The 18,843-nt window shown below is 44.3% G+C and overlaps 1 protein-coding gene across 3 annotated transcripts in view; it reads left to right on the top strand.

Moving 5' to 3' along the window:
- SPIRE2 (spire type actin nucleation factor 2) overlaps nucleotides 1-18,843 on the top strand; it is a 468,191-nt gene that overhangs the window by 395,020 nt on the left and 54,328 nt on the right. The gene's annotated exons all lie outside the window — the stretch shown is intronic.

Below are 18,843 nucleotides of genomic sequence, written 5' to 3'. Positions count from 1 at the left end.
TATGAGAAGGGCACATTTACATAGGTATATTTGTTCTACCAGCCCAATCAGCAATGGCTAGTGAGTGCTGTCGAGTTAACTGATTTAGTGGTCACCAGTGTGCTGGGATGTTTATTACCCGTACCAAGGGTGCTGCAGATCTGAGTCCTCCAGTCACTAGCAAGTGGATACAGCAAAACAAAAGAGGTGATGGCTGGAAGGTTTAGAATTAATCTTAAAATCTGACTTTGCTCTGGGCAACCCTCCAGACCATCACTCTTCACCTGCCAAGCCATTACAAAAGGGGAACGACCATATGCAAATCGGGCTTGGTCCCACCCCAAAAGGGGCAGTCCAGCCCAAACTGCTAGGTCACATCCCTTCTGCACGAGACCACAAGCATCGCCAGACATGTTTCGGCCTTGTTGGGCCTCATCAACGAGGAGAAGCTTGGGTCTCGAGCCCAGCAGGTACAGGCCTACATCTGGGCATACCCATCCCACTAGGGGTGACAAAGCAAACACAAAGAGGTGATGGCTGGAAGATTTAGAATGAATCTTAACCTCTGGCATTGCTCTGGGCAACCATGCAGACCACAGTTCTTACGCCTGCCAACTAATTACAGAAGGGTCAAAGACCATATGCAAATCAGGCTTGGTCCTACCCCAAAAGGTGCAGTCCAGCCCAAACTGCTTGGTCACAACCCTTCTGCACGAGACGACAAGCATCCCCAAACATGGACTAGCAAGTGGATAGCAGGACATTGGAGGAAGATTTTGGAAAGCTCCATTTGCCACAAAGCTGAGATGGTTTTGGCCTCATTCTTTAAATGAATAGCATGCCTCCTGTTCTGTTTTAAGGCAATGCAGTGACTTATAAACCAGCCTTCATTGTTTGAGAAAGTGTTGACTTGGTCTCAGAACAGACATTAAAAACCTAGCTAGACTTTCTCATATAGTCATCAATGGATGCAGGGGAGCACAGATTGTAATATTTATTTTCCCTACCTGTAGTGCCACACTCCCAGGACAGGGACTCTCTGATGAAGGGAAAATAGTTGAACTTGAGTCTACAGATTTCCCTTGTGGCTACCCGAGAGAGAATGCTGTGAACACTCCTGCTTTTATCTTATTTCAACTGTATTGTGCCATGCCTCGGCTCTCCTCTCCTGTGTTATGCATTGACTTGGTGCATAATGGATGGTCCCACGATTAGGATACACTCCAGATGGGATGGCCACAAAAAGCAAATCATGAGCCATCGTGAAATTAGCTCTTTAATTTCTAATACACGCATGTTAAAAAATATAATTGAAAATGAAGGTTTAGGCTGCTATTTAATGAAGGCCATTTTCTAGCAATAACTTAAATGCAAAGGTTTTGCAATATTTGTCTCAACTTTTACCTAGAAACCTTAATAAAGATATTAAAATGCAAGACTGAAGCTTATCGTGCCACTTATATCTCTACCATGTCTGCCACCCTCCCACGTGTCATCTGCGGCATTAGTAGCCAAATGAATTTACGAAGTCTGGGCCTGCAGTTTTGCTTTTCCCATTACAGGCATGCTCATCCAGAAGGCTTCGGTCGAATTGACAGGCCTGACTGAGGACGATTTTTATAGCATGAGGCCACTTGACAGGTATTGCTTTACTCGAGAAGCCCAGAGGATATCCCATATGATGTAGCCTTTCTGCAGACCTGCTGCAAGGACCACGCCTGGGTCTGGATGTTCAGTAATGCGCTCTCTTTCGCACATCAGGATTTGCACGGTTTTCAGCTATCAGTTGTGTGGGCAATTCATAAAAGTACCAATTCTGGCACTCGGGTCGTAAACCTATATTGCATTTTGATAGACTGTGTGATCATGGGGGCCTAGTAGATAAAACTGTGATTAACCAGTAGGTCACAGTTTCAAATTCCTGTGGTGTTAAATCGCTCTTACACCGTAGCCCAATTAAATGAATACTTTTCAGGTGAGTGACAGCAAAATCTGATTAACAAGACCCAGTCACAAATTGGACAAGCCAGGATTTGAATGCAAGCGAAGAACACGTTTTATTATTTTATTACAATGTTCACTATGAATACCTTTGTCTCGTGTAATTCTGACTGAAATGGCACGTCAATACGTCAGCATGCTGCTCCTAAACAACCCTTGACCTGGTTACGCATGGTTTGTTTTCTTACGGCAGATCTGCTGAGCTGACTCACTTTGGATGTTTGACATTGGATAAACATGCAAGAAGGGGTGTGCTCAGGGTGCGCGGTTAGATTAAGAGATACTGTCTAATCTCGTCAGGGCAAAGATATGCACTGCCATATCTCCCAGCCTCCACCCAAAGCCAGGTAATAAGATAGCTGGCTGACTAGCACAGCATTAATATCAAAGTCTGAGACCCATACCAGCAAAAGGTATACGTCATCAATTCACTTTGATTAGCTATACAATGCCACTGCATTGCAATAATAAATACATAACATACAACATACATGGTAAAAACATTTACAGTGCACAAATATTCAGATGATGTCCTTAAAATTTTTCTCTTTCTAGTAACCGATGGTCCAAAATAAAGTGGGCCAGAGTTTAATAGACCGGCACATTGCAAGTGCTGATTTCGTCTGTTAACTACAAGTTGCGTAAACATGGGCGAGTTGCGTGAACGTGGGTTCAACCATTTTTAGTTTTGGCTATTAGGTGGCATTTAAGCACCCCCTATAAGCCAAAACTATTGCATTGCAGTAAAGATAGGAAGATGAGCAGTGAGGAGGGATGCACAGCTTGTGGGTGTTATTTTGTTATTTACCCTCCAAATGACTTCCCATAGCCATAGCACTGTAGGCTTTCGCAGTGCTGGTTTTCTTAGATACTGCCAATGGTGCAAAATAATAAAAAGTACTATATGATTTCTTTCGACATGTTGTCACGAAAGCACAACCCATTAAGGTGCCAACCTGCTGTAAACATTGCCACTGGGAGAACCGCCATGTACAAGGTCCGAAGAAGGGAAGGTGACACGACAGCCAGATAGGGCTGCTGGAAAACTGTGGAAAATGTTGACAAATAACAGTCTCACAGTGAGCCGGGTCTAACAGTGTGCCAGGCCTCACGATTTCCAAGGCTCAACATAGCCTCTCATCGCTAAGTCCCCCACACGAGACCACAATATAACCTCTCTTTAATCCACTAGGGTGGGTCCGAAATTCATTTAGGCCTAGATTACAAAAAAAAAACAGTTTTAATATTGCTGGCTCAGTTAATCCTGGAATGATGGTTCAACGACAAAACGAATATGAGAGCAATGTTGAAAATCCAACCTAAGGATTGGGCAACAAACAAACCCAATACATAAGAGGCCCAAGAGCTGTTTGGTCAACTATAGCGGTAACACCTAGCTCACAACACAATGCAAACAGAGGGCATTGTAAGAAAGGCATGGTATCACCAGGAAGACAGACACAAGTGATCACAGTTCAAGGGTGTTTATTGAACTTAGAAAAGGGGTTGAAAACGCCTATCGAATCCTAAAGCTACAGATGGGAGCAAGCAAAAATAATAATAATGCAGTTATTTTGGTGTCTCATCACAATAAAAAAGCCTATACTAATAAACCTACTGCCAATCCTTACCTCTAATTACAAATAGTGTGGGAAACAATGTTACGAAAAAGAAAGAAGTGTTCACAAAATGATATGTCAGGATGTTCAGGCCGTTGGCCTCCCTTTGGGATAAGGCGGCAAGCTCCAGGTTAGCACAGTCTCTGGCTTCTCCAGCACGAGGGTGGAGTTCAAACAGTAGCATCAGGGCCTTCCGTGCCCAAGTCTCTTTGCCTTTCAAAGTTTCTTGATTCAGAGGGCCAGATGCAACAAACAAACAATAAGTTATTTTCCTCTTTTGGATTTCACAAGTACTCAATTTCTCAGGCGATTCACTATTCACCTCGGATCCCTCTCAGCCGGGCTCAGATGCCCTTTCGATACAATGTTCAACTTTTAGGGTGCATTCCTGTGCACCCCGGATCCCCCTGTGTCGGGATCAGATCCTTTTAACACAATGCTCGTAGGATTTTCCTGTATCCAACTTCTCTGGTGATTCACGACTCGCCCCGGATCCCCCTCAGCACGGCTCAGATCTCAGATCCCCCTCAGTCGGGCTCAGATCTCAGATCCCCCTCAGACTCAGATCCCTTTTTACACATTATTCAATTAGTCTTCCTGCGCCGGATACAGCCTAATTACAATTTCCAATACACCTTTTCATCAACTATCAAAGACTTTGAATGTGCACAGGGTTTTACTTGACCCGTTGCAGGACCACTTCAATTTCACAATTCTTCATCCCTCTTCAAATTTGCCACCTTTCAGCTGGATACCTAACAGAGACTTTCGAATGAGCACCAACGTGGTGCCAGACCACTCTGTCTACGGTATTGTATCTTGGCTTCAAAATTCAATCACCCATCTGATGTTTAATTGTATTTGTGTCGCTTGCCATATACACTTCATTAACTGTTCTCTCCAGTTTTCATTATACAGTGTTGCTGCTTGCAACCTTGGCTTCAACTTGCATTTAACTTGAAAGTCAAATTTGAGTGTATTTTGCATTTAACTTTTCCCATTGATTGTAACCTGCTAGCCCAGTGACTGTTCCATACAGCTGTACTTGCATACTCCTCCCTCTGCCTCCTCTCTCTTCCCACCCATGGCGCTTTCTGTTTCTCCCATCTATTCCAACTGCTTCTCTATCAACTATTCTTCCCTTCTCACTAAGTCTGGTAAGAAGGAGTTTAAAAAGGATATCTTGGCCTCTAACCCTGGTCTCCGTATCGCTGATACCTATTCCAGCACCTCTTCCAGACAGACCCTTACCGACATCCACTTTGTCGTTCCTTCGACTGATCTATGGACCCTGCATACAATCTTTGTGCTCTGTCCTGTCTCCTCATCTCCCATTAATGATGGCACTCAATGGGAAATCCTCATGGATTCCTTTGACTCCTCCAGAGTCATCCTTAATGTCTATCTTAATGGCACTGTGATGGTCCAGGGTCCTCAGGCCAATCTCCTCCTCTTCGATAGGGGTTTCCCTTGCCTCATCAACTTAATTTCCTCTCCGGCTGTCCCTTCCTCTCATTCCTTGGCTACCTTGTCCACTCCTCTCTCCTCCTCTGCCACACTTCAGGCTACCTCCACTCCTCCGCAGGTCATACCTCTGATGTGTACCCCTCCCCGGAAGGTCTTTAAAGCTGGCAACCTTCTGCATCTTGCCACTCTCAACTCTCGCTCTGCTGTCAAACACTCCTCTGACATCTGCCACCTCCTCAAAGAACTGGACCTTGATTTCCTCGGTCTTACTGAGACATGGTTCACGGCCAGCTCTGTCACAAGCTTTGACACTCTTCTCCCTGATGGCTACAAGATCCTCTCCACACCGAGATCCACCTGGCCCAGAGGTGGTGTAATCCTGAGTGGATTCCTGCCACTATCATTCCCACCCAGATCTACCCCTCTTTCGAATGTCTTGTCTGTAGGCTCTCAATCTCTCCTAGCCACTCTCTTACTGTTGCTACTCTCTATCGCCCCCCTGGTCAAATCACCTCTATTCTCTCCGAGTGGGCTGACCTCTCCTCCTCCCTCCTGGCCTCAACCACTCAACTACTCCTCCTTGGTGACCTCAACTTCCATCTCGATTCTCCCTGTCCCTCATCTTTGCTCTTTTGCGACCTCTGCAATTCTCTCTCTCTCTCTCTCTCTCTCTCTCTCTCTCTCTCTATCCTCCCCTCTGGCCCGACGCATTCTGCAGGTCACACACTTGATGTCTTGATCTCCTCTGGCCTCCCCCTCTCGTTCCCTCTGACCACTCCTCTCTCCTGGAGTGACCACTGCCTCCTCTCCTCTCCTCATTTCTCACTCTCTTGCCCCCAAGCCTACCCCAGCACTGCCACCTACCTTCTCGGAGATCCGGCCCATGAAGCACGTGTCAGTTGAGGCTTTCGCTGCCACCTTCTCCCCCCCCCTCCTCCTCTGGTTGACTCAAACCCTGACACAGTTGTAACTCTTCTCTAATCTTCTATTTCTGATACTCTTGATGCTCTTGCCCATGTCATGAGAATCCGCTTGAAGTCCAAAGCCAAGTGCAATTCCTGGTATGACTCTGACCTAGCTACACTTAAGCGTAAGCGGAGGGCGGCTGAGAGGAAATGGAGGGCTTCTTGTTCATCCTCTGACAAACTGGCCTGTCGCCTGCTTCAAAAGCAATGCCGACTATCTGTCCACACCAAGAAGAGAGTCCACATTCAAGCCTGTGTCTCGGCGGCATCTAACAACTCGCCCAAACTCTTTAAAATCTGCAAGGAGCTGGCCAACCCTGCTGCAATCTCTACCCCTACTGTTGCCTCGCAGGCTCTTTGCAATGCCCTTGCCTCTCACTTTATCTTAAAAACCTAGGACATCCTGTCCACCCTCTCCTCCCCTTCGGCTCCTCTCCCTTCTCCACCAGTGATCGCTGGCCCTCCCTCAGCCGCCCTCAGCACCCTTCTCATCGTGTCCTCTTTTCTCCCCTGATGAGGTCGCTAGACAAGTCCGATCTAAGAAAGCCTTGTCAAAATAGGTTCATCCCTGTTCCTTTAAAACCATCAAGGACCACATTAACACCCTCGCTCCGGCCCTTGACGATTTTTGCAACCACTCCTTTGCCTCAGGATCCTTCCCCTCCCCTCTGAAGCACTCCCTTGGGCATCCCCTTCTCAAGAAACCTACAGCTGATCCTTCTGGTCCGGCTAACTATCACCCAATTTCCATTACTCCTTTTCTGGGCCAACTCCTGGAAAAGCTGGCCATCTCCCAGTTTAACCTTCATTCCGATTCTGCTGGCTGTCTCCATGACCACTAGTCCGGCTTAAGAGCTACCAGAAGCACGGAAACTGCTCTCCTGAACATCCGCTCTCCAACCTTGACTCTACCATTCCCTCTGTCCTCTTCCTACTTGATCTTTCTTCTGCCTTTGACACAGTCAAGCATACAATCCTGCTGAACCGTCTCCGTGATAACCTGGGTATCACCGATCAGGCTCTGGCCTGGCTGACCTCTTTCCTCTCTGATCGACCCTCTCAGATCATACTGGGGTCCTTCCAATCATCTATCTCCTTCTCTACCTGCAGTGTTCTCCAGGGGTCTAACCTCTTGCTCTGGCTTTTTAACCAATACCTGGCAACTCTCGCCCACTGCATTGCCATTTTCTGCTCAAATTTCCAGTGATACGCTGACGACACTCAACTCATTTTCAGGCTGCCCTCGGCCAATTCCTCTCCCTCTGTCATCTCTGATTGCCTTACTGCCATTCAAGATTGGTGTTCCGCCAATGATCTTTGGATACCAGCAAGACTGAGATCCTCCTCATCAGCACACCTTCTCCATCCTTTCCCTTCACACTCTGGTGGGCCTCCCTTGGCCCTCCTCCTACCCCCACCTGCGGGGCTAAGAACCTTTGGGTCATCTTTGATTCCACACTTTCCTTCTCCGCCCACATCTCTGATGTCTCTAAAAAGTCAAACTTCCTACTGCACCTCCTCAGAGGTACTCTGCCTTTCCTCTCCTTCCCCCAGAAGCTCACTGTCTCCCAAGCTCTGGTTCTCTCTAGGTTGGACTATTGTAACAGCTTCTTTCTAAATCTACCTGCCTCTACTCTCCGCCGTCTGCAACTAAACCAGAACAGGACTGCAAGACTTGTCCTTGGCCTCAAGCCCTGGGATCGTATCTCTCCAGCTCTGAAATCTCGCCATTGGCTCCCAGTGGATGCAAGGATTAAATTCAAAACCTTCTGCATTGTCCACAAGGCTTTTTGTGACCTGGGTCCAAAATACCTTCAGCTATCCCGCCGCAAATACCTCCCCTCTCGAGCTCTTCGCTCCTCTACCTCTAACTCCCTCTGGGTCAGTCGTTTTTCAAAGAAACAAACTGGGGGTAGATCTCGGTCTTCGGCTGGGGCCTCCCTCTGGAACAGCCTCCCTGCCACTCTAAAACTTGAGGAGAACCATCTCCGGTCCCGGAAGCACCTCAAGACCTTCCTCTTTGCTTCTGCCTTGGCACCCCCTCCCCCCTGCTGATCTGTTCTCTCTTGGCACCTTGCACCTGGCCACCCTCTGTCCTCCTGGCCTTGGTTCCTGCTCACCCTCCCGCACTGCCTCTGGGCCACCCCTTGCACTGGGGTCTGTATCTGAACCCATAAAGTCTGCCCCCCTTTTTCTTCCTGCACTTATCTGACCTACCCTGTCTGCTGCCTTAAACTCAACACTTGCCGGCTGCACTACCAGTTTTGCTGCTTTTATTATTTAATAATTTATTTATTATTATTTCGCTTTTATTATTTATGTATTTATTTATTATTTATTTCTGTTCTCCTTTTGCTCTGCACTTTCCACTTCTCCCCCTTCCTTTCACTTTTCCCCTCTCCGTCCCCCATTCACTTGCGGGTTCTCAATGTCACTGGGCCTAGTAAGATCGTTGTTTTGTTGTCTCCTGTTCCCCTCCCTTGCCTTGTCGCGCTCTGAAACACTTGTGTATGAGCGCGATAGAAAAAAATATCAATTCAATTCAACGTAGACCGGTCTCCCCAACTCACCGGTTGTGCTGACTTCATTGGCTCTGCTTTGTTTTAGGAGCCAAGGACAGAACCACGGCTGCAAACGATTGTTCCCGCCTTGACTATCAATGCGGGAGAGCCCCAGGTACCTCCGACACACAATGCAGGTTTCACAAACAAATCACCTGCACTGGGTGTACAATAATAGAAATTAAATCACGTAGCACTTGCTGCACATGCCTAGGTGGGGGCCCACACCCTTAAGGCCCCAAGGAACTGTACCTAATACCCAAATACCCAAGCCAACTATGCACATGGAAGGGGTATGATAGATACAAAAATATGGTTTATTAAACCATAAAACATGAATGTTCCAATTGTTCTATTTTGAAGAGCATCAGGGCCATGCTAGCGTACAAAATTGAAGTGGCACATTTAACACAAAATAAAGGAAAATCGAACATTCTGGAGAAACAGCTAACATGTGTTTCGACCTAAAGAAGGGTCTTTTTCAAGGCAACAAGGGCGGCCTGTGTGGTACACCTCCAAGATAAATTGCTTCTCAGATGGACTGCAGGACAACTTATATATCAAAATAATGTATTCAGTTTTTCTAGGTTTTGATATCATGCTTTGCTCAGTAAGACATATGACAGGCATTACTGTGATAAATCCTCTGTATTAAACAGACCTGATAGAATATCAGAGACTGGCTCTGTCAATACTAGTTTAATCCGCTCCCTGAAGGGTTAAATTTCAATTTACAGCTGAAGGTTTTATGGACAGCTCTGGGAACCAATCATTGTCCTCCATGTCACTGAATACACCTCTTTTGTTTTCCTATGGTTGCTAGGAGACCGAGGGGCTGGAGCAGGCTGGTGACAGTTACAAATGGGCATATTAAGAAGTCTGTCAGAGAAGGAGCTGGAAAACGAAATATAAAGTTAACACAGGGCACCGTTGCGCTTTTTACTACAAGTTAAAAGTTTTAAGTAAGCGATCGATAGTCGCTAAGTTTTGGACTTTATAATTCCAAGTTATGTATTGAAGCAGAAGGTGTTAGTAGATGACAACGAAGGAGGGGCCGTTAGGTTTTGTCCGCGGCTGAAAGGCGGAGAGAGGAACAGCTGTTTTTGGACAGCCGCGACGGACTCCGAGCTACGCGAGCCGTCGCTGAAGGTGAGGGGGCCGAGACGCTGAAGCGAAGCCACTGACATTGGCTCTGCGATCGAACAGAGGCGGAGCTACGCTGCAGCTGATTTTGTTGACAACGAATGGCCGTCAGCTGTAAGAGAAGGAGAAGAGCCGGGGCTTTGTCGATGTGCAGAAGAGAGCGGATGCAGGCGATTAGAACTGACCTGATTCCGGATTAACTGGAACCTGAAACTGACAGCGAGCAGAAGGTATGTGTACCGAAAAGGAGAAAGAGGATGAATGTACAGAATGATCGAGGAAGTATAAAGTGAATTTCCCTGACAGTGTGAATGAAAGAAAGCATGGAAGACGAGAGCTGGAGCTTAAAGAGACAGTCTGCTAGTTGGTGAAAAAAAACAAATAGGAAAGTTGAGAGTACGCACTGAAAGAGTTTATGACTATAAATTGAGAAATGTATTTTAAAGGAAGTAAAGAGCAAGGAAAGAAAGTTTAACAGAACAGAGACTATTAAGAAAGACTTTAACAAGAATAAAGTTCAAGAAAACGGCTACTGGCAATTCGGCTGAAGAAAACTTATCCTTTTGCCTAAAAGAAAGAAAGAAAATTAGAGTTTTAATAAAAGTTGTTTCTGAAACAGATATAACTCCTACTTACAGGCTCAGTGTGATTATTTATTTTAAACCAATAAAGACTTCCCGTCGTTACAATTTGATTTAGAACACCATGGAGGAACTCATTAAAACACTGAGTGAAGGCCAACAACTTCTCCAACAAGCCTTGCAAATACAGAACCAACAAGCACAGGCTGACAGACAAGCTTTCCAACAAGCTATCCAACTTCAACAAGCTCAATTGGTGGAAGCTACTACTCTTCGGAGACACTCACAAGTGCCCGCCTCAGTGCTCCAAAAATATTCTACGGGAGAAGACCCCGCTCATTTTTCCGTAAACTTTGAAAGAGTGGCGAGGAATGCCCAATGGCCTAATGAAAGTCGGTGTCATTATATAGCCACACTCATGACTGGTGAGATGCAAAGTGCTTACCAGGCCGCCAATCCAACGAGAGAGACAAGTTATATGGATATGAAGAGAGTGATGCTGGAACGTTTGGGACACGATGAGGAGGCCTATAGATTAAAGTTCCGTGAGGTCAAGCTGCAAACCGAAGAGACACCTCGACAACTTTTCTATAGAGTTAAAGAACTAAGAGAGAAATGGTTACAGACTACCAACATCCCCATACCAGAAATAACCGAGAAAATTGTTATGGAGCAATTCATTGAAGCACTCCCCATCCCCATGCAACGCTGGGTTCGTCAACATCACCGACTTTTTTATAGAGGCAGTGAACATCGCCTCTGCATATCATAAAGCGGGACAGAATCGGGCTATAACGTATCTAACCAACTCAAGGTTTTCTAACAATCTGACTAATCCTACTCCTCCCGCCAAGAACCCAAACACCAACCGATGGCCTAACTCAATGCTACGGAAATCAGAGTGGGAGCCTGGCAGAACGAGACCTAACAGTGAAAGTCCAGCAGGGATCCGAGCTCCAGCACTAATACCTAATGGAATACAGTGTTTTGAGTGTGGGGACACTTGGCTAGATTGTGTCCACCACCATTAAGGTGGAACCAATGGATGTGGGGAATATGGAAGTACCAAAAGAAGGAGACGATCAGGAAGCAACAATAGTTACAAGGTCTCCTCATACCTAGACATATGAGGCTGAGGTGCCATGATAGACACCGGCAGTTTGCAGACGGTAGTAAGTACCAAACTTGTGGGCAAGGTGGGGAACTCGAGTAGGAAAATTCCTATACGTTGTGTTCACGGAGATGTGAAATCTTATCCTACCAAAGAGATCAATTTAAAGGTGGCGGGAGAACAAATGAAAGTCAGGGCTGCTGTGATGCCAGTATTGCCAGAGCCACTCCTTATTGGTTCAGATGTCCCTCATTTTGCAAAGATAGTAAAGAAAGTAGAAGAGAGTTGGTTAACAAATGCTCCTTTTTACCAACAGGAGATACCTGTAACATTACCTAAAGAGAAGAAAACAAGAGCGACAATAAGGAAATTGAAGAAAGAGTGGGGGGAAAGAAATGTGTGTCCTATAGCCGTTGATTTGAGAATTGATGAAAGTGGTGACAGCTTTCGCATGGCCCAAGAGTTAGATCCCATGCTGGCGAATGTCAGATAGAGTGTTAAAGACAGCATAACAGGAAAAGGAACTTATTTTACTAAGGAAAAAGGACTTTATCATCGAGTCAGCCAGGACAAGACCGGAACTACAGTAAAACAATTATTAGTTCGTAGCAAATATTATCAGACCGTTATGGAAGTGGCCCACGTACAATTGGGTGAACGACATTTGGGCACTGATAAAACCATACAGAAAATCTTGGGAAGATTTTATTGGCCGGGACTGTACGCTCAAATAACCAGATTTTGTCAGGCCTGTCCCGAATGTCAAAAGAAAAATAGAGTGAATGTTAAGAAAGCTCCTCTGCAACCAATGCCAATTGTCTTAGAACCTTTTAATAAGATAGGTTTAGTTATCATTGGGCCCCTAGATCCATCTTCTAGGGGTCACAAATACATTCTCGCAATCGTTGATTACGCAACCAGATATCCAGAAGCCTTTCCTCTTAAGTCTACTAGTGCTCAAAATATCTGTGATGTGTTAATACCCTTTATCAGCCGAGTAGGAATTCCAAAAGAAATTGTCACAAATCGGGGAACTAATTTTATGTCAGCTGTCATGGAGCAAGTCTATAAGATCTTGAAGATCCAACATTTGAAAACGGCTGTTTATCATCCCCAGACCGATGGACTCGTTGAGAGGTATAATCAGACTATAAAACAGATGTTGCGTAAGTCAATAAGTCCAGAAGACAGAAGTTGGGATCGGATCTTACCCTGGATATTACTCTCACTACGCAATACACCCCAGTCTTCAACTGGGTTTTCTCCGTTTGAACTAATGTTCGGTAGACCAGTGAGAACATTACTTGACATCTTAAAGGAGAGCTGGGAGGAAGATCCTGGACAAGAGATTTCCTTAACCGAATATGCTTACCAACTTCGTGAAAGGGTGGAAACCCTCCAGAAAATCCTAAAAGAAAACCTGTTACAAAGTCAGGTTAGACAAGAACATTATTACAACCGAAACTCTCAGTTGAGGTCATTTAAGGAGGGAGATTGGGTATTAGTTCTACTACCAACCTCAGAAAATAAAATGTTGGCAGCCTGGAGGGGACCATATGTCATTGAAGAAGTCCTGGGCCCTTTGACGTATAAGGTGAGGCAAAACAACCGGAGATTGCCAACTCAAACCCATGTGAATTTACTTAAAACATGGATAGAACCTATAACCAATGTAACAATGATAAATACTAATGATATAAGTATGGAACAGTTTCCCCGGTTAAAAGAAGAGGCAGGGTTGGAGGCCTTAAATCTAAATCCAGATTTGTCCAATGTTCAGAAAGCAGAAATCTTGAAAATGATCAGTAATTATTCAGAGATATTTTCTACACTACCAGGAAGAACAAATTTAACTTACCATCACGTTAAGACCCAACCTGGGGAAATTGTTAGGATTAGACCTTATAGAATACCAGAGACCAGAAGGGAAACAATTAATCAGGAGATAAAGGAGATGTTAGAGTTGGGCGTGATAGAACATTCCTGTAGTGAATGGTCATCTCCTATAGTGTTGGTTCCCAAACCAGATGGTACAGCTCGTTTCTGCCTAGATTTCAGAAAACTGAATGACATTTCAAAATTCGATGCCTATCCTATGCCCAGAATAGATGATTTACTGGACAAACTAGGTAAGGCCAGGTTTTTAACGACTATTGATTTAACAAAAGGTTATTGGCAAATACCCCTCTATCCTCCAGACAAGGAGAAAACAGCATTTGCCACACCTGCCGGTTTATTCCAATTCACCGTTTTGCCTTTTGGCTTACATGGGGCTCCGGCAACCTTTCAAAGATTTATGAATTACATCCTTAAAGGACATGAGAATTATGTAGGAGCCTACCTTGATGATATCATTGTATTTAGTCAGACTTGGAATGAACACTTGTTACATTTGGATTCTGTTTTTCAACTCTTACAAAAATCTGGGCTGCGTATAAATCCAAGAAAAACATTCCTGGCCAATTTTTATACTCGATATTTGGGGTATTTTGTCGGACAGGGCATTATTAAACCCCAGAAGGAAAATTTGGAAGCTATTGAGAAATTGCAATTTCTGGTAAATGCCAGACAAGTTAGAGCTTTCCTGGGTTTCGTAGGGTATTACAGGCGGTTTATACCACACTTTTTGACATTGGCTACCCCTTTAACCAACCTATTAAAGGTCTCTGCATCAAAAAAAAAAGGAGTGGTATACCCCGGAAACAGAGAAGGCTTTCAACAGTTTAAAGACTGCCCTTTCGGAGAAGACAATTCTTCATTGTCCCGACTTCTCAGCCCCATTTTTTTTACATACCGATGCATCCGGAACAGGACTTGGGGCTGTGTTGTTCCAGAATCAGGGGGAAGCTGAGAGGTCTATTGTTTTCATCAGGAGGAAGTTACTTCCTCACAAATTACATTATACCACCATTGAGAAGAAATGCTTGGCTGTAAAGTGGGCCATGGAAGCTTTGCGATATTATCTGTTAGGTAGAGAGTTCACTCTGGTAACTGACCATGCTCTGCTAGTGTGGTTAGCTAGAAACAAAGATACCAACCCTAGAGTTCTAAGATGGTTTCTTTCCCTTCAACCTTTCATGTTCAAGACAGTACATATACCTGGGAAGTTGATGGCGCAAGCCGATTTTTTGTCTTGCAACACCACCCTTCCCGAGCGTAAGGGCCTAGAAGGGGGTGTGTGTGATAAATCCTCTGTATTAAACAGACCTGATAGAATATCAGAGACTGGCTCTGTCAATACTAGTTTAATCCGCTCCCTGAAGGGTTACATTTCAACTTACAGCTGAAGGTTTTATGGACAGCTCTGGGAACCAATCATTGTCCTCCATGTCACTGAATACACCTCTTTTCTTTTCCTATGGTTGCTAGGAGACCGAGGGGCTGGAGCAGGCTGGTGCGGGTTACGAATGGGCATATTAAGAAGTCTGTCAGAGAAGGAGCTGAAAAAACGAAATATAAAATTAACACAGGGCGCCGTTGCGCTTTTTACTACAAGTTAACAGTTTTAAGTAAGCGATCGATAGTCGCTAAGTTTTGGACTTTATAATTCCGAGTTATGTATTGAAGCGGAAGGTGTTAGTAGATGACAACGAAGGAGGGGCCATTAGGTTTCGTCCGTGGCTGAAAGGCGGAGAGAGGAGCAGCTGATTGTGGACAGTCGCTGACAGACTCCGAGCTACGAAAGCCGTCGCTGAAGGTGAGGGGGCCGAGACGCTGAAGTGAAGCCACTGACATTGGCTCTGCGATCGAACAGAGATGGAGCTAAGCTGCAGCTGATTTTGTTGACAACGAACGGCTGTCAGCTGTAAGAGAGGGAAAAGAGCCGGGGCTTTGTCGATGTGCAGAAGAAAGCAGATGCAGGCGATTAGAACGGACCTGATTCTGGATTAACTGGAACCTGAAACTGACAGCGAGCAGAAGGTATGTGTACCGAAAAGGAGAAAGAGGATGAATGTACAGAATGATCGAGGAAGTATAAAGTGAATTTCCCTGACAGTGTGAATGAAAGAAAGCATGGAAGACGAGAGCTGGAGCTTAAAGAGACAGTCTGCTAGTTGGTGAAAAAAAACAAATAGGAAAGTTGAGAGTACACACTGAAAGAGTTTATGACTATTAATTGAGAAATGTATTTTAAAGGAAGTAAAGAGCAAGGAAAGAAAGTTTAACAGAACAGACTATTAAAAGAGACTTTAACAAGATTAAAGTTCAAGAAGAGATTTCAGTAAGAAAGATAACGAACTCTGAGAAATATATTTTAAAGGAAGTAAAGAGCAAGGAAAGAAAGTTTAACAGAACAGAGACTATTAAGAGAGACTTTAACAGGAAAAAAACTGAATAAAGACTTACCTGGAAGAGACAGTCCGGTGTGTGAAACGGCTACTGGCAATTCGGCTGAAGAAAACGTATCCTTTTGCCTAAAAGAAAGAAAGAAAATTAGAGTTTTAATAAAAGTTGTTTCTGAAACAGATATAACACCTACTTACAGGCTCAGTGTGATTATTTATTTTAAACCAATAAAGACTTCCCGTCGTTACAATTCTTACCGTAAAAGCATTTCTGATTATTGTATCTGCTTGGATTCTCATGCTGTGCATATAGTCCGACATCCAGTGGTCACCGCGCAGTATTGCATCTGGTCTTTCGAGAATCGAAAGGGGACGTCGACATGGGCGTGCCTGTAAACACTATACCTACGTGACGTGTAGTGTATCCAAAATCCCTCCCGCGTCGAGGTCCCTCAGATTGTATTTTTTCTGCCGTGAGGGAGCCTATGACTAACGTGAGTGAGTACAGAAAAGAGAGAAAGTAGTTATACGTCTACAAGAAAAATGGGGCTTATTTGGTTTGAAGTTGCTCCAGCAGGTGACTCCTTCCAATCCCTTATGTAAATTAATTATTGAAAAAGCATTAGTTAGGATATTGTTGTCATCCAAATAGTCGCAGATCACTGGATTTGGACGGATACTAAGCCCATACCGTCCACACAAATAACAGAAAAGATGAAAAAACTCCAGGACTCAGCGCCAGTGTAGAGTTGGATTGTTTAATGGCACAATCTGTTTGCACAATCTAATGTGCGAGCCCTCTACTCGATAACGCGTTTCGGCTCCCACGAGCCTTTATCAAATCAGGGCTACATTCATTATACAAACCCAAAAAACAATTTTGTTCATAAAACACACAATATAATAGGCACATGCATGATTCAATTGCACACATTGTATATACATTGATTTGTCACAAAACATATAGCACATTGTTATTCGACAGAGAAACAGGGGTTGGTGAAAGGGAGGATTGAGTGGGTTGAGAATATTCAAAAACAAAGTCATCATATCAACCATAGTCATATCGTGTTCAATTAATAATCAAAAGAAAAACAAAATACAATTGTTTCAAAAAACGAAAAAACGAAAAAAAGGGGGAAACGGAAAAAAGAAAAAGAAAAGCCCATTAGTTCCGGTTACTACAAAGACGAATCACTGAGTATAGTGCTGTAATTCAAATAAGGTACATGCCTGGGGCTTACCCAGTAGCAAAAAGGTCCATAGGAACATTGTCTGAAACAGTTATAGGGACAAATCCCAAAGTCGAAATTCTGTAAACACAAAAATTAAAAATGACCTGTATTAGTGGGATTGTGGGAAGGCCATTATAGGTTCTTACATAGCAACATCTAGTTGCGCTTTCACGAATTTTCCAACCTGCATTGCGCCTTTCTTTCACAACAAGAACCGACCTCGCCATTGTATGACTAACAAAGTATAAATTTACATTTCATGGTATACTCGTATCCTTTACCAAAAAATAGACCTCACCTTCACAGGTGTTAAAAATGTAAAATCACACTATGCCGTTATATCTAATTCATGCACAAACATATATTGAAGATGAATCTCGCCTTCGCGAGTATTTAATTACAATACGAACACGTGCCGCTTAGTCGCACTGCATTCTCACGAAGAAACCGTGCTCATTATAAAGCACTCCTCGCATACGCGAGTGTTTTAGAGTAAGATGAAACTCACTGTTCTGCTCTGTAGTCTCTCGCGTCGGCTGCTCGAATGTTAGATGCAGTCGGCGCCATCTTGAAAGATCTAAATAGTATTCAATAGTTATACGTCTATGTTTCTTCCATCCGAGCGGGGAGGAAGGGTGTAAGCATGTGAATCTAAGTAGATACACTCATCATAAATGCTTTTACGGTAAGTAATGCATGTCTTCTGATGCTTGTTAATCTGTTTACAATCACATTTTGCATAGACTAGCGAGCAGTACCCGAAGTTGGAGGTGGGTTATGAGAAGGAACAGTAGTGAAAAGATGTCTTAGTATTGCTGGTCCCACCTGAGAATCAGACCTAGAATGAGTGTCTAGGCAATAGTGTTTTGTAAAGGTGTGTACAGAGTGTGATGCATTTGACAATCCACCTTAAGATAGTATATTTGGAGACAGGGTCTCCTTCTCTAACTGCTGCCACTGAAACGAAATAATTATTTGTCTTTCTTAGTGGTCGAGTTCTTTCCATGTAAAACGTGACTGCTCTGCGTACATCCAGTGTGTGCAGGCTTCTTTCTCCCATGTTTGAGAGGTGAGAGGTTATGAAAGAACATTGGTAGTTTTATGGATTGGTTCACATGGAACTTTGAAATGAATTTAGGCGCAAACCTATGGTGAGTGCGCAGAACCACCTTATCTCTGTGAACTGTAACACAGGAGTCTAGAACTGAGAGCGCTTGTAGTTCACAGACTCTTCTAATGGAAGTAATGGATATTAAAAAGGCAGTTTTATAGGCGAGATCTTTGAGACTTGCTTTATGCATGGGCTTGAAGGGAGACCCCATAAGTCTAGTCAACACCATGTTTAGGTCCCATCCGGGAGCTGGGTTAGAAATGGGAGGGTGAATTCTTTTACTCCCTCCATGAAAGCCTTAATAACTGATATCTTCCACCACAACACCTTTTGTTGAGATGTAGTGTAGGCTGAAAGAGCAGATAAGTGAACTTTTAGAGAGTTAAAAACCAGGCCTGTATCAAGTAAATGAGTCAGGTACAGAATAATATGGGTGGGAGAGCAGTTAATGGGGTTGATGCTCTTAGAATTGCACCAGATGACAAAACGCTTCCACTTACTGGAATAGCAATATCATGTTTTAGGTTTCCTTGCCTCTCTGAGTATGTCCATACATCTCTGAGGGAGTTGCAGGTGCCGAACACTATGACCTCAGGAGCCAGGCTGCTAAATTCAGTGTTTGCGGGCATGGGTGAAGTGTCTCCCCTTTGTCTTGCGACAACATGTTGTATGGGCAAGGCAGTTTCATTGGAGGAGATAGAGATGTCCCTATCAGATGAGCGAACCAGGGTTTGCGGGCCCACATGGGGGCCACCAATATCATTGTGACTGGTTCCTGGTGCAT

The sequence above is a fragment of the Ambystoma mexicanum genome, chromosome 1q (assembly GCF_040938575.1).
Source record: "Ambystoma mexicanum isolate Mex_15411 chromosome 1q, UKY_AmexF1_1, whole genome shotgun sequence".
Taxonomy (NCBI): domain Eukaryota; kingdom Metazoa; phylum Chordata; class Amphibia; order Caudata; family Ambystomatidae; genus Ambystoma; species Ambystoma mexicanum.
Note: the sequence above shows the minus strand (reverse complement) of the source record. Positions and strands in the feature narration are given on the sequence as shown.